General features: G+C 33.9%; 1 protein-coding gene across 1 annotated transcript in view; it reads left to right on the top strand.

Annotated features, from left to right (window-relative positions):
* The window catches only part of LOC145944327 (uncharacterized), a 281,689-nt gene that overhangs the window by 107,879 nt on the left and 159,705 nt on the right, over positions 1 to 14,105 (top strand). The gene's annotated exons all lie outside the window — the stretch shown is intronic.

Raw genomic sequence — 14,105 nt, 5'->3', positions numbered from 1 at the left:
AAGTACTTTATTTTCAAAATAATTAAAGAGGACTTTAAAAACAATTTTGTTTTTTGCGCCTGGCTCTTATTAGCCCTTTTCATACTTGATAATGATTTTATAATAATTAATGATAATTAATGATAATCATAATTGATATGATGCCAGTGAGTATCATATCAATGTTTTGATAAATTAATATACTAAATTAAGATTAAAATTAATTACAGTAATATATTAAATTAAAATCATCAATTACAATAACATACTAATTACAATTACACTAATACACAATGCACTAATTACAACAAAATATATTAATTATAATATACTCTGATACGCTATATACTAAAAATACACTAATTTTAATAAAATATATAATATACTAATTACAATAAAATAAACTAATTATAATATACTAATATATTATATCCAAAATACACTAATTATAATAAAATACACTAATTAAATTAAATAATAAATAAATATAGATCATGGGAATAGACCGATGTCAAGAACAGCGGGAAAACAAACCGAGCGCATCTTTGAGGCTTGATTAGTTTAATTTCTTGATCTGTAATCAATCTGTGATAGGCGTTCTCTCTCATTGTCAGCCAAAAGGCTCTTCTTCACTCTCATCAGCGAGAGGGAAGAATCATCGGCACAGTGGACGCAACTCGCGCGCTGGATGCTGGATACAGCGCGAACGAAGAGACGACCGTTCATACATCGGCCGAGGCTATGAATCGTCGGAGCGTGAGATCGTAAAGCCTCGTCCTCCTTATCATCGTCTGCATCTTAATGCGGGATACGTTTTACGTGCAACGTTCAGCGGTACGTTACTCTGTGCTTCCACACGCGGTGGCGGCGGCGGATTTCGCCGGGGATGAAGAAGAAAGGGAGGGAAAGGGATCTTCTTCTCTTCTCTATCGCGAGAGAGGAGGAGGAATCTCGCGAACGAGGAAGAGAGTATGTATGCAGAGAATACCTGGACACAGATCGGAGCACAGGTGTCCGACGCCTCCAACAACATCTTTATGCCCCCTTTCACCCCCTTCTTCCCCTCTGCCCCTCGTTTTCAACCTTAACCAGCGTTCTCTCTCGTGCGATATGATATATTTATTTCCTCGATGTATATATATATATATATATATATATATATATATATATATATATGCACATGCAATATCGACGTCACATGGACGTTATTTAATACGCTATTCGCGTATTACGTGTATATATAGCGTTCATACTGTCTCGCGATCCTTATTTCGTTTTGATTTGTCGTCGAAGAATCGCAGAAGCGATTTTTGTATTAAAATATATTATCATTAATTTGATGATTTGATAGGGGATGATTATTTGATTAAACTGAGGTTTAGGATTTTAGATGACGAACTCGCATTTAATTAAAATTCAGCTAAATTTTACAATCTATTTCTCTCTCTTAATCTGTATTAATGAGTCATGTACAACTACAGTAATAATATTATATACCAATTTTATTGTATAGTATATTAATAGTATTATAATATAATATATAGTATATTATATATTATATGCTATAAACTATACTAACTATAGTATTATATATAGTATATAATATATAGTATTATATATAGTATATAATATATAGTATTATATATAGTATATAATATATTATATAAATATTATAATAATATGTATATAGTATTTTATCTACTATAGTATTAATATATTATATATATATATATGTATTTATATAGTATATTATATACTGTACACTATTTATTATATAGACTGTATACTATAATATTATAGTATATTATATAGTATTATACCATATTAGTTTAATACAAACATCATTGTTTCTCTCTCTGGAGGCAGGTTTTATTTACGATCCAATTACAACATGTAAATACATCATCCATTTTAATTTCTATTATGTTAACGAACGCGCGGTTCGTAATATACGAAATAGTATAACGCGATAAGCGTTTCCGATGCAGGCGCTTCCGTTTCAGCGAATCGGAGAACGTATTAAAGAACAGACAGTGCTGTATATAAAAATATACGGAAATAATTACCACACTCTCTCGAAACAGATTTACCGGTTAGCGTTAGATCGCAGACGTAGACAAACGTCCTTATATACATGTATAAGCATTAGCGCCGCGGCGCTTAATGGCTCCTTTGATAATAATTATTCCGTAACACGAGGACGCGACAGAGTTCGCTAAACAGCAACCACGTCGGCAACCACGCAATTATCCTCGCTGATTTCAGATCCTGAGATCCGATCGTTGCCTCGGGGCGCGCGTGCGACTATAAAATAGATTCCCATCCCGTTCGCATAAACGGGTTATCAATAGGGTGAAGAGAGAACTTCCCTCCTAGCATTGAACATATCGTCGGTGGCGTTTTGCATATAATTTTAATATCTATTCGCTCGAAAATTTGTGAATTTATTTATCTATTTTAATTCTACAGTCATTTTTAATTATGATTATTTTAATATTTATTTGCTCCAAAATTTGTGAATTTATTTATTTACTTGATTCCAGCCATTTTTAATTATACTTATTTATTTTAATATTCATTCGCTCGAAAATATACTTGTGAATTTATTCATTTATTTGTAATTCCGGCTATTTTTAAATATAATTATTTATTTTAATATTTATTTGCTCAAAAACTTGTGAATTTATTTATCTAGCTATTTTTAATTATAGTTATTTATAAATCACAATTTTCGAGCAAATGAATATCAAGATAAATAATTATAATTAAAAATGACTAGAATTAAATAGACAAGTAAATTCGCAATATTTCGAGCAAATAAATATTAAAATAATTACAATAAAAAATGTATGACCCTAGAAATTAATACTGGCTGGATTTGTTTGAAGAGAAATATTTTTCGCTGATGTTTGGTTCTTCCCTGTTCTTTTACCTGTCCAAAATGACGATTCGCAATCGACGATATCGATGCCCTTCGAGGTTCCTGAAACAATTCCCGTCATACGTCGGTCTTGGAGGGATCCCAAAAAAGCGCGGCTCGTCATCGTCGTCGCATATCCCGACGATAGCGCATTCAAATAAAGGCGAGGCCGGTGCGTTCTCCGAGAAAAAGAGAGAAAGATAGAGAGAAAGCTGGTGACAAGACGCTGACGCTACCCGCCTTTTGATGTCGCCGCCGCTGTCGGCATCTGATTAGCATCCTCTCCTCTCTTCTTCCTCTCTCCACCTCGCTCCACTTCACCTTTCGTCACCGCGAAACACCGTCCGGTGGAAAGAACGGCGGTGGATATCAAAAGTGAGAGAAAGAGAGACAGAAGAGGGAGAATGCAGAGGAGAGTCTCCGCAATGTCACTCTGGACCGCACGTCTTGACTTTGAGCCGCGTCTTCCTCTCTTCCTTCACGTTCGTCCTCCGCCTAGCTCATCTCTAACCCTCTCCTTCCAGTGGCAGAGGACGAGGGGAAAACGCACTCTCTGAGTTATTCCTACTCCTGATGCTGGTGATTCTTTCTCTCTCTTTCTTTCCTTTCTTCTCTCTGTCTTTCTCGAGTCGAGCCGCGGCGACATCATTTAAATGTCTCTCTGCGATCCGCGTCCGCGAGTTTTTAGTCCCTCATCTCCGAGAAGCCAACGGCCCCCGACAACCGTCTAGGGATACGAGAGTAGCTTAGAGATTGAGCTGGTATGAAACGGACATCAGGTCGGCAGAAGAGAGACTAGTTCTCTTCGAGATTCTCCAGCATCTCGCGGGCTACATAAGCAGAGACGCGAGTTGAAGCGACATGTCGGTCGTTTACATAACAACAGTTAGCTGAATAGATAAATATAAATAATATTATTATTAATAATAAAATATATATGTATTAATAATATAATATAATTTATTAATTATTATTATATTTATAATTATACTCATTATAATTTAATATTAACAATTATGTATATATTTTAATAATATTATTTATTTTAAATTAAATATATAATAAAAGAAGAAAATTGAAATAAAATTAAATATATAATAAAAGAAGAAAATTAAAATTAAATATATAAAATATAATCAATATATATACATATATATATATATATATATATATATATATATATATATATAAAAGTATCTGGGTATCAACTGCGTGTTTTGACATTTCTTTATAACACTTGCTAATAATAAAATATTAATAATAATATAATATAATATATTAATTATTATTATATGTATATAATTATTATTGTATTTATAATTATACTCATTATAATTTAATATTAATAATTATTTATATATTTTAATAACATTATTTATTTCAAATTAAATATATAATAAAAGAAGAAAATTAAAATAAAATTAAATACATAATAAAATAAGAAAATTAAAATTAAATATAAAATATTATAATCAATATATATGGGTACCTGGGTATCGAGTGCGTGTTTTGACACATTTCACTGTTGACAATTTCTTTATAACACTTGCTAGGGTATCGAACATTCTTTCTCGTCATATTTTAGGAGATTTCCGAACACAAAGGCTATTTGTATTTTGTTTCGAACGGAGAAAAGTTTTGACATTTAAAATTTTGGATACCCGAGTACCTGTTCATTGACAGAAGGGTTAAATATCTTTTTTTTTTTGGTGTCGCTGACCGAACTGAGAAAAGGCTCCGCCTTGTTACAATAATACCAGCCTGCTAAACCAGCAATGACATTGCATTCCGCGTGGCCTGGAATCGACAGTCGCTGAGGAGGAGGGAGACGACAGGGTGGCGTTTAACCGCGTCTTCGGTAATTGTCATTTCTGGCCAGCCTGACATACCTGCCTACTTCGAGAGCACAGACCCTCGTTCTCGTCATAATAATAATATGCGATCGCGACGGAGCGGTGTCCTCTGTGTAACTCCGTGGTCCAGAGTTCCAGGAGGCCGGCAAAGAGTGAAGGATGGAGGGGGTTGGGGGAGGAGAAGGAAAAGATCCGGTCGCCTAATAAAACGATCGTCGATTATCGTGCAATTATGCCGTCTCATTAATCCACCGGCAATTATGCTCCCTCCCCTTTCTCTCTCTCTCTCTCTCTCTCTCTCTCTCTCTCTCTCCCTTCGGCCATCTCGATCGGCCGCGTGTCAGCTTCCAGAGTTTCTTGGACCTATCGCTCATCCTGCTTCTTCCTTCCGTGGTCGAGGAACCATTGGACGGTTTCTTAACTTATGACTGTCGACGCGTACATGCGGCAATGTTGAGACAAGCGTCGACGTCATTCGGAAACGGCAATTACACCTTCCTTGGGACCAAAGAAGACTCGCCCGGTTGCTCTTTTCTTTTTTTCCAATCTTCATTGCGAAGCACATCTGAATTCTTGCGTCTGATTGTGTATTTTTGAAACTCTTGTCTGATATCGTATCTTTAAAAAAATAAATTTTAGAATTATTGAAATTGTGCTTATTGATTGTTAATTTTCCAACTAGGGGGTGAGAGACGATCTCGACTATTTTAATATTTTATACACTCTATTATATATATATATATATATATATATATATATATTAAATATATATATATAATATTATATTTATATTTTTTAAATATAAATATTATATAAATATATATAAAATTTAATAAAAATATTATAAAATATAAATATTATATAAACATAATATAAAAAAAATATAGAATATAAATATATAATATATAAAATCTAGAATATAATATATGCAAATAAAATATATAAAATATATAATAGAATTAATTCTATTGCAGCAATTTAAATTGAGTTTGTAATGCTCATTCAGTTTAACTTCTCTCATCAATCTCAAATTAGGCACGATACTAATGTATGTATGTTCGTCTCTAATTGCGACTCTGACAATTCTGACAATTACACCGTGGGAGAAGTCGCTTCTGGATTCTCTCAAACGGAAAACAGAATAAGTATCAGAGTCTCTTCGTGGCGGTCTTCGATGATTGAAAAAAATATCCGGCAGGTTGACGATGACGCTTCAGCCCCTTCTTCTTCTACCGATAGCGGAATAACGTCGGTCGGCGGCGCTTTTGCCACGAGATGTAGATTTGTTTGCATTTAAAAATCAAATCAACCCCTTCTCTCCTTCCCCCTCCCCCCTCCCCCTCGCTCTATTCTCCGTAGAGTTGGTATGCGTTTCTCTCTTCTTAGCAGATGATCCTTCTCTCTTTCTTTCCCTCTCTGGTACCCCTCTCCTCCCCCTCCCCCCTTCTCGGTTGGGGACAATGCACGCCAGTTTTTGCGTCGTTTGCTTCCACGGAGACGAACGATGAATCTGCCGGCAGCTTCTCCCTGTTTTCCCTCCACTTTGGTCTCTTTCTCTTCCTCTCATTCCTCTTCGTCTCTCTCGCGGTCCTCCTTCTCTCTCCTTCTTTCGCGCGACATCTTCCTCGCGGCTTCTCTTTTTCCTGCGCCACACAAGCCCGGGAGAGAGAAGACTCCTCTCTTTCTCTCTCTTTCTTGGTCTTCGGACTCCAACCCCTCGCATACAATGAAACCGAAAATCTCTGCGGCACTCGGGGAATGCGGCGCATGATTACCTACATCGAAACGAAGAACCGACCGACAAGAAGAAGCGCCGCGCGCTCTTTCTTTCTCTCTTTCTCTCTTTCTCTCGTCCTTCCTCCGTCTCTTCTGAAGAGACCTCGTCCTGAAACACCGGGACACCACTCGCGAAACGAGCGATCGCAGCGAGAATCAAACGATCGAACATCGTTGTCGAAATGATTTGTTTCCGCGCAAAGGAACTACTATATGAAAACGCTATAAAATCTGTCTCCCCTTTCTTCCCTTCGCGATCAAACTTGCTGCAAAAAGTTACATTTAATACGGCGGACGTGTACAGATATAGAATCGTCTGGCAAGAGTTTGCGAGCTTGAATTACCTCGTATTGACCTTAGAGAAGTATAAGAGATCTATTTTAGACAATAGTGACAATACTTATGCCAATATTGGGGGGCACACAAAGCCGCTTGACCGGACTGGAATAGAGCCAGACGAGATGAATCGACGAAAATCTATCGTCATTCACGTCAACGATGTAGATGTTGAATCGAGCACGTGACATCTCCGCTATCTCGTGACCATGAACCATTAAAATCAATCGGACATCTAGTATCGATCGCTCAAGATCGTGAATTGATCGAAGTGTCAATATATCATGGATTAGAAAATTCCCTGACGTAAAAATCAATTTAATTTTCTTTCTAATTATAGTTTATTATATATTTATAATTATATATAAATATATATAAATTCTATATATAAATATTTCTATTAAAGAATTTCTTACATAAATCTTATATAAATATATTTATATTTTTATATAAATATTTCTATTCAATATTTTAATATTATTTTCATTATTAAAAAATAAATTTATATATAGGTATATATATATATATATATAATAAACGTTTTGTCATCTATTTCTTATGCACAAAATTTAATCATTGCTTATTTAATACTTGCAAAAGTATTGCTTGCAATACTTTTTGTCGATGTCATTAATTGTCATTTAATACCCTAGTAGATTCAATTTCTTTGCGCTGCAAGAAATGCGGTTTTGATTAAATATTTTTTTTATAAAGTTTCTCAATGATCCTCGTTCGAGACAGTTGTATACAGTAGTGCAATTATGCACTCAGGGGACTCTTACTCCGCAGAAAAAGATGACGGATGCATCAGCGTACGCGAAACAGTCAGCTTGCGAAGGTAGAAGATATAAATTTTAAATTTCACCGCGTTGATATTTTTGCCGGAATTTCGTTGACTTAATTTCATATCCAATTAGATTGCATCGGATTGTATTTATGTGCAAAAGTCTTCTTCAATTTCCTGTCTCTCCAAATATGCATTATTCGAAAGTATGAGACATCGTGGGAATAATTTTTACATCTTGTTAAAATTTTAAGTATTATCCTTTATATTTTCCTCTATAAGAGTGTATAAAATATCAAATATTAAACAAAATTATATTTAATTATAATTCCCGCCATATTTAATTCCTGATTTTTGTGCTTGTATATGTGGAAGTTTTTGAAACAAAAATTGAAATAAATTGACATGTGATTCACTTAGAACGATTTTATATTTCTCGTAATCAGGATTTTGGAGTCTACATTACTCATTTTATACGCGTAAAAAACATAATTCTTTGCGTGCATTTACGTCGGGATTTTCTCAGGATGCAATTACACTTTTGTCGGTACTTGAATTATAGATTGAATCACAAGCTGGCCGACAAATCTACGTCGAGAGTCTGGAGGAATATGTCGGTCATGCTATCCCCGTTGTTTCTCTCCTCTATTGTGAATTAAATGCACATTAACCCTAGAATCGCGCGATTACGATCGCGAGTAGAGGAGTCGCGCTAATTAAAGGTACGCTAAGCAATTCGCGTGTATACTTAAGCAAATAACCATCGCATCTCGTTTGCATTATAATTCATACCGTCGATCTCTCACGCCCAGTCTCTCTTTTATCTTCTCTCTCCGGCTTCCTCTTATCTATGTAAAATATATTCTCGATCGATCGGAATCAAAACCGGAAACGGGCGTGAAACTTTTATAGAAATTGAGAAATAAATTTGTCCAGAGTAAGAAAAATGTTCGTCGCAATTGAAATGATCGGTAAGCTGGGGCTCGAGTCTCCGGCGGTCGAGTTTCGTCTTTTGCGGGCCATCGATTAACGAGGCAAGGCGATGAAAGAGTTCGATGAAATAATGACGGGACCAGGTCGATAAATAGTACGCCTCTCTCTCTTAGGGGCGGATGATTCGGATGGGATTCGGGAGGGAGAGGAACTCTTCGGGGTCCGCGCTAATTCCAGCCGAGAGGGAAGACAGCTATCAAAAGCCCGTATTTAAATATTATCAATAAAATTACAGTGTTCACTGCTCGCGCAGTCTGCTCGGTCATTATTGACTGGCAATTCGGGCTCTTTAATCGCCGTTGTCAATACCAATCGACATCGTCGTTATTTAATATGCCTCGTCCCATTTTTCTTTTACGGATCTTCGCGCTGTTGGGTTTTCGTTCCTTTCCTCCGTCGATTTTCAGCAGCCCTTATTGTGGGAACGATCCGACTTGTCCGGGTGAAGCTTACAGATTGAGCGGAAATTATATAATTTTATTAATTTTATTGATAATTAATGAAACTTAATTTTAATGTATTAAATATTTATTAATTATTTCAATTTATTTTTTAAATATTTTATTGATTTTTAATTATATTTAATTCTATTAATTATAATATGCATATTATAATAAATTATAATTTTATGTATAATATATTAAAATTAAATTATATAATAATATATAACATTACAATTTACGTTCATTGTTATCAATTAATATAGCAAGGAGATAAATTCAATAGATTTGCACATAACATATAATATATATGTATTTCAGACAGAATAAGAATTCGAGCGAGTTTTATTCCGACTCGTAATCTCATAATACCAATCTACAGTATCACTGCGTTTAATATATTTACATAAATAAGCATTTCCCCTCGTACTTTATATCAGCTAGCCGGAAAAACGAGCGCATTACATAAGAGGAATACATAATACAGAGTTGAGATGGGTTGTCCTTCTTCGGTTTTTTTTCAAATCCATCATCCGTCCGTTGGACGTGAGTTCGCAATTAGTAAGCGGTACGATGAAAAAAAAAAAAAAAAGAAAAAGAAGAATTAGTATCGGTGTTTCTATCTGCATTAAGTGCCATTAGCATACCGGCGAACGGAGCAACGATAGAAGGTAGGAGGGAATAATAATTAAAACCGCTTCGATCGCTATCTAAATAATTAGGACTTGGCGTGACTCTCTGCGTGTAACGCGGACAGTCAGATGGTAGATTTCACGAAGCGCGGGCATAATTAGACAGGAGATATGAGCACGAAATCCGCGTATTTAAATCGCACTGTTGCGAGGAAGCCGTATGTCCAAGTCATTTATGTACACAAAGGCAGAACGAGTCTCGTCCGACCAAATAGACAAAATAGATCTGTTGAAAAGTGCATCAACTGTCTACCTTATGTTAGAGTGATCATATCTTTTTATTTTTAGGCTCGGAAATTGAATCATTAACAATTTATATTATTGACGAACGTACAATTGATGAAATTGACTCAGGATGTGCGCAGCTGATATTCGAATAATCGTTTCGTAATTTGATGTTGTGTTACATAAGAAATATATTCGTACATATATACATATAAGTAATATATAATTATTTGATTATTTTAATCATATTGATTATTTTGATCGTTTTGGCCATTTTCATTATTTTGATTGTATTGATCATTTATCATTTTGATCGCTTTGATCGCTTTGATCGTTTTGATCATTTGATTACTTTGAACATTTTGACCGATTTCATTATTTTGACTGTATCGATCATTTTTATCATGTTTATCATTTGGATCATTTTGATCAGTTTGATCGCTTTAATCGTTTTGATCGTTTTGATCATTTTGATCGATTTGATCGTTTTGATTATTTTGATCAATTTCATCGTTTTAATTATTTTGATCATTATAATCGTTTGATTATTTTAGTCGTTTGATTGCTTTCGTCATTATGATCATTTTGATCGTTACAAATAATGAAAATAACAGAAAAAATTTTTTTTAATATATAAAATAATATATAAAATAATTTAAAAAATGTTTAAATTATTTTTATCATTTAATCCTTTTAATTATTTTGATTATTCTATTATATATCTATTATTCTGTGATATATCTATTAATATATATATATATTAGGGTGGTCCTTATATGGGTTTTTTCAGAATTTTAATGTTGGATAGTCATAAATCGGCTTTAAATGTAAAAAAAAAATCTCTAATTTTTTCAGATTTTTATTTTGAGCCCTGAGTCTCCCTGTTGGCACGTAATTTTCTTTTTCATTTAAAAAATATTTATTTAAGTTAGTTCTAGTCTAAAATAGCGACATTTTATGAAATACGTTTCATTGCCGTGAAAATAGTAAAACATCGTATATGAGGTATTTCACTCGAGTTGTGTGTGTTATACTACACACAAATCGAGTGAAAAAAATTTAAATTATTATTTTACGGAGTAATCAATATATCGATTAATTTATTATTTTCCATTGATTTTTTTTTGTTGAAGATATAATTTTTTTTTGTATTCTTTTTTAATACAGCTTATTTTCTTGTATTGGTAGTCCTGATGATACATTGGGCTTTTGTTTTAGGTATTTCACGTGCAAACAGGGAGACTCAGGGCTGAAAATAAAAATCTGAAAAAATTAGAGAATCATTTTTTCTACATTTGGAGCTGATTTATGACCATCCAACATGATCTTCCATTTAACGACCACCCTAATATATATATATATATATATATATATATATATATATCTTTAGTTGTGCATTTTCCTAAATTATATGTATATTGTACACAAGTACAAGATATAATAGAAATTGGATCATATATGAAAAGGAAAGCAAATTATTAAAATATATGTATTTACTTCTTATCGAAGTTGTCAGTGAGTCAGACGAAATCGTGACGCTCTACTTATTGTTAGTACGCTTTCGAACGGCATTGCATAATTGATTTATGAATATTTCATAAACTTTGGCTGTATATTACTATATCGCTATTATAAACAATCGTTAAACGAAACTTCTCCTATGCTCGAAAAAAGTTTCTTTTTACGACTGGCATATACTTAATCGCAACTTCTATTATATAATGCATGGATACAAGTATAATAATCTAGCTGATTCGAATGTACGGTAACTTATAATTGAACCTCGTAAAACATGATAACGAAACATACAAACTATTTCAGAGCAGAGCGTTCGTATATTTCTCAATAATAGTTTTGTTGCAACATTTTAATTTTCTATTTTAATTTTCTATTTTAATTCGGTTTGGTCGACCGAGTTTATGTGTAAACGGAATTTGAATTTGAATAAAGTCGAGATGTTATCTAAATTTCAAATCATTTGAATATACATATATACGTGATATTTCATAAATATATTAATAAATATATTAATATATCCATATATATAAATTTAAATTATTTGAAACATTATATATTTTAAATTGATTAAATTGATTGATATATTTTTTTTTCTGACGTATTTCCTACACACAATGATATGCATAGATATACAAATAAATTTCGAATATAATTTTTATCTTTTTTTCGCGCTAATTTTTATTATATTCGAAACTTCTCTATCGTTTAATGTAAATCGCAAATTTTTTTTTTTTACTTCCTGTTGCTTAAATAGAGAAACGGGGTCAAAAGGCGTATACGTGTCGGCACTGTCAAAGAGTTTAGCCGCAAGGCACGCGAATCAGAGATGCGATCTGATAAGAAGCGGAGCATCTCACTCAGATTACGAGTGTACCAGCCTCTCTCCCCCGCTGTGTCCACGCACCTTAAAGCACCATTCTCACGTGCGGCGACATAAGCGAGGCCCACGTGCTCGGGATACTCCCGTAGGCGGCCTCTAAAGACGTTATATTAGTATCTTTTACATCGGAGTATTCGCGAATAATTTATAGATAATTCATAGATTGCGTATTCTATACAGGGTGTTTCTAAAACTATGTCAGAGATTTTAAGGGCGTATTCTAGAGGTCAAAATAAGAAAAAAAGTTCCTATAAACAGGGGTCCAAAAATGAAAATTAGTACCCCATATCTCCCCCTCAAAATCGGATCAAATTGTCCTGAAGAAACCTCAAGTTGTCAAATTGTCAAAAACATAAAAATGAAGGTCATTACACAGAGAGAATTTTCTTTTAGAATTTACCCTGAAAATTATGATAATCGTAGGATAATATGGTATGAAAAGAATTTTTCTGATTAATATATATATTACAATAAAATATAAAATATGTTTGATTAATTTTATTATGCAGTTTAGTAAAATTAACTAAACATGTTTTATATTTTATTGTGATAGATATTATTTTTATTGTGATAAATATTGATCAGAGAAATTCTCATGAAATTCTTTCCATCCCATATTGTCCCACGATTACCATGATTTTCAGGGTAAATTCTAAGAGAAAATTCTCTCAGTGTATTAATTATTACGCTGTGCAAAATTTCAACGATCTGTGAAAAAGTCTCCGAGAGCTATAATACATTTTCCCCCAACTTTAGGGGGCTATAATTCGGAGGAAAAGCATTTCTGGATCCATGTTTATAGGAACTTTTTTTTCATATTTTAACCCCTAGAATACGCCCTTAAAATCTCTGACATAGTTTTAGAAACACCCTGTATTTTCCTCCAAGGTTTTTTTATCAGTTTTTCTCCTAATACGCTTCAAGTTCGAGCAGTGATTGCAGTTGATGGCAATTAAAAGAAAAATGTTGCTTTTTTTTTAGTACTAAAGTTCCGTCTTCATAATTAAATGCTAAAGGCATTTATATCTGCGAAATCAGTAGAAACGAAGTGAGAGTCGCCGATTATTTTATTTCCTTCACGTGGTTGCAAGTTCTTTTACGAAATCAAGGAAGAAATAATTAATTTTTTAGATATGTTGTCGTTGTAGGAAGACTATCTAGTGTATTGCTGTATTAAATGTGATTTCTCTCCACGATAGGAATGTAGGAATTACGTAAACAATTATATATGGCTGTAAGTATGACGTACACTGTGCCGTTATAAAGACACATGTATGTGTATAAGTATATATATATATCTTAGAAAGTAAATAATTACTTTCGAAGGACTGTTACGTCTCTTGGAAGTTGCATTAATTTCGCGGTGCACCGTTCGATGATCCCGGGATCACGTTCGAGCAATATCGAATAAAGACTGTGATTATATACGATACGTTGATGACGCGAAGGAGAACCTATGTAAGAGAGAAGACTTGTACGCGCGAGTCGGGAGGCAGCTTCGAAACCAATCCGTATCGGCCGAGTCGGTCCGGTCTGGGATTAATCGGTGTTTTGTTCTGCGGCGAAGTGCTTATTAAGGCCATGCCATATTAAGCTTCACGGGCATGCAAACACGGATGGTATCCGTGTTGGATAGATTCGATCACGAATGAAACGGCGCGCGGCCGGCCAACCATTGTATCGAGTCAGGTCTCATTATAAGCAATCGC

This window comes from Prenolepis imparis, unplaced genomic scaffold (assembly GCF_030444845.1).
Source record: "Prenolepis imparis isolate NDT839.2.m4 unplaced genomic scaffold, iyPreImpa1.0 SCAF_13, whole genome shotgun sequence".
In the NCBI taxonomy this organism is placed as follows: domain Eukaryota; kingdom Metazoa; phylum Arthropoda; class Insecta; order Hymenoptera; family Formicidae; genus Prenolepis; species Prenolepis imparis.
Note: the sequence above shows the minus strand (reverse complement) of the source record. Positions and strands in the feature narration are given on the sequence as shown.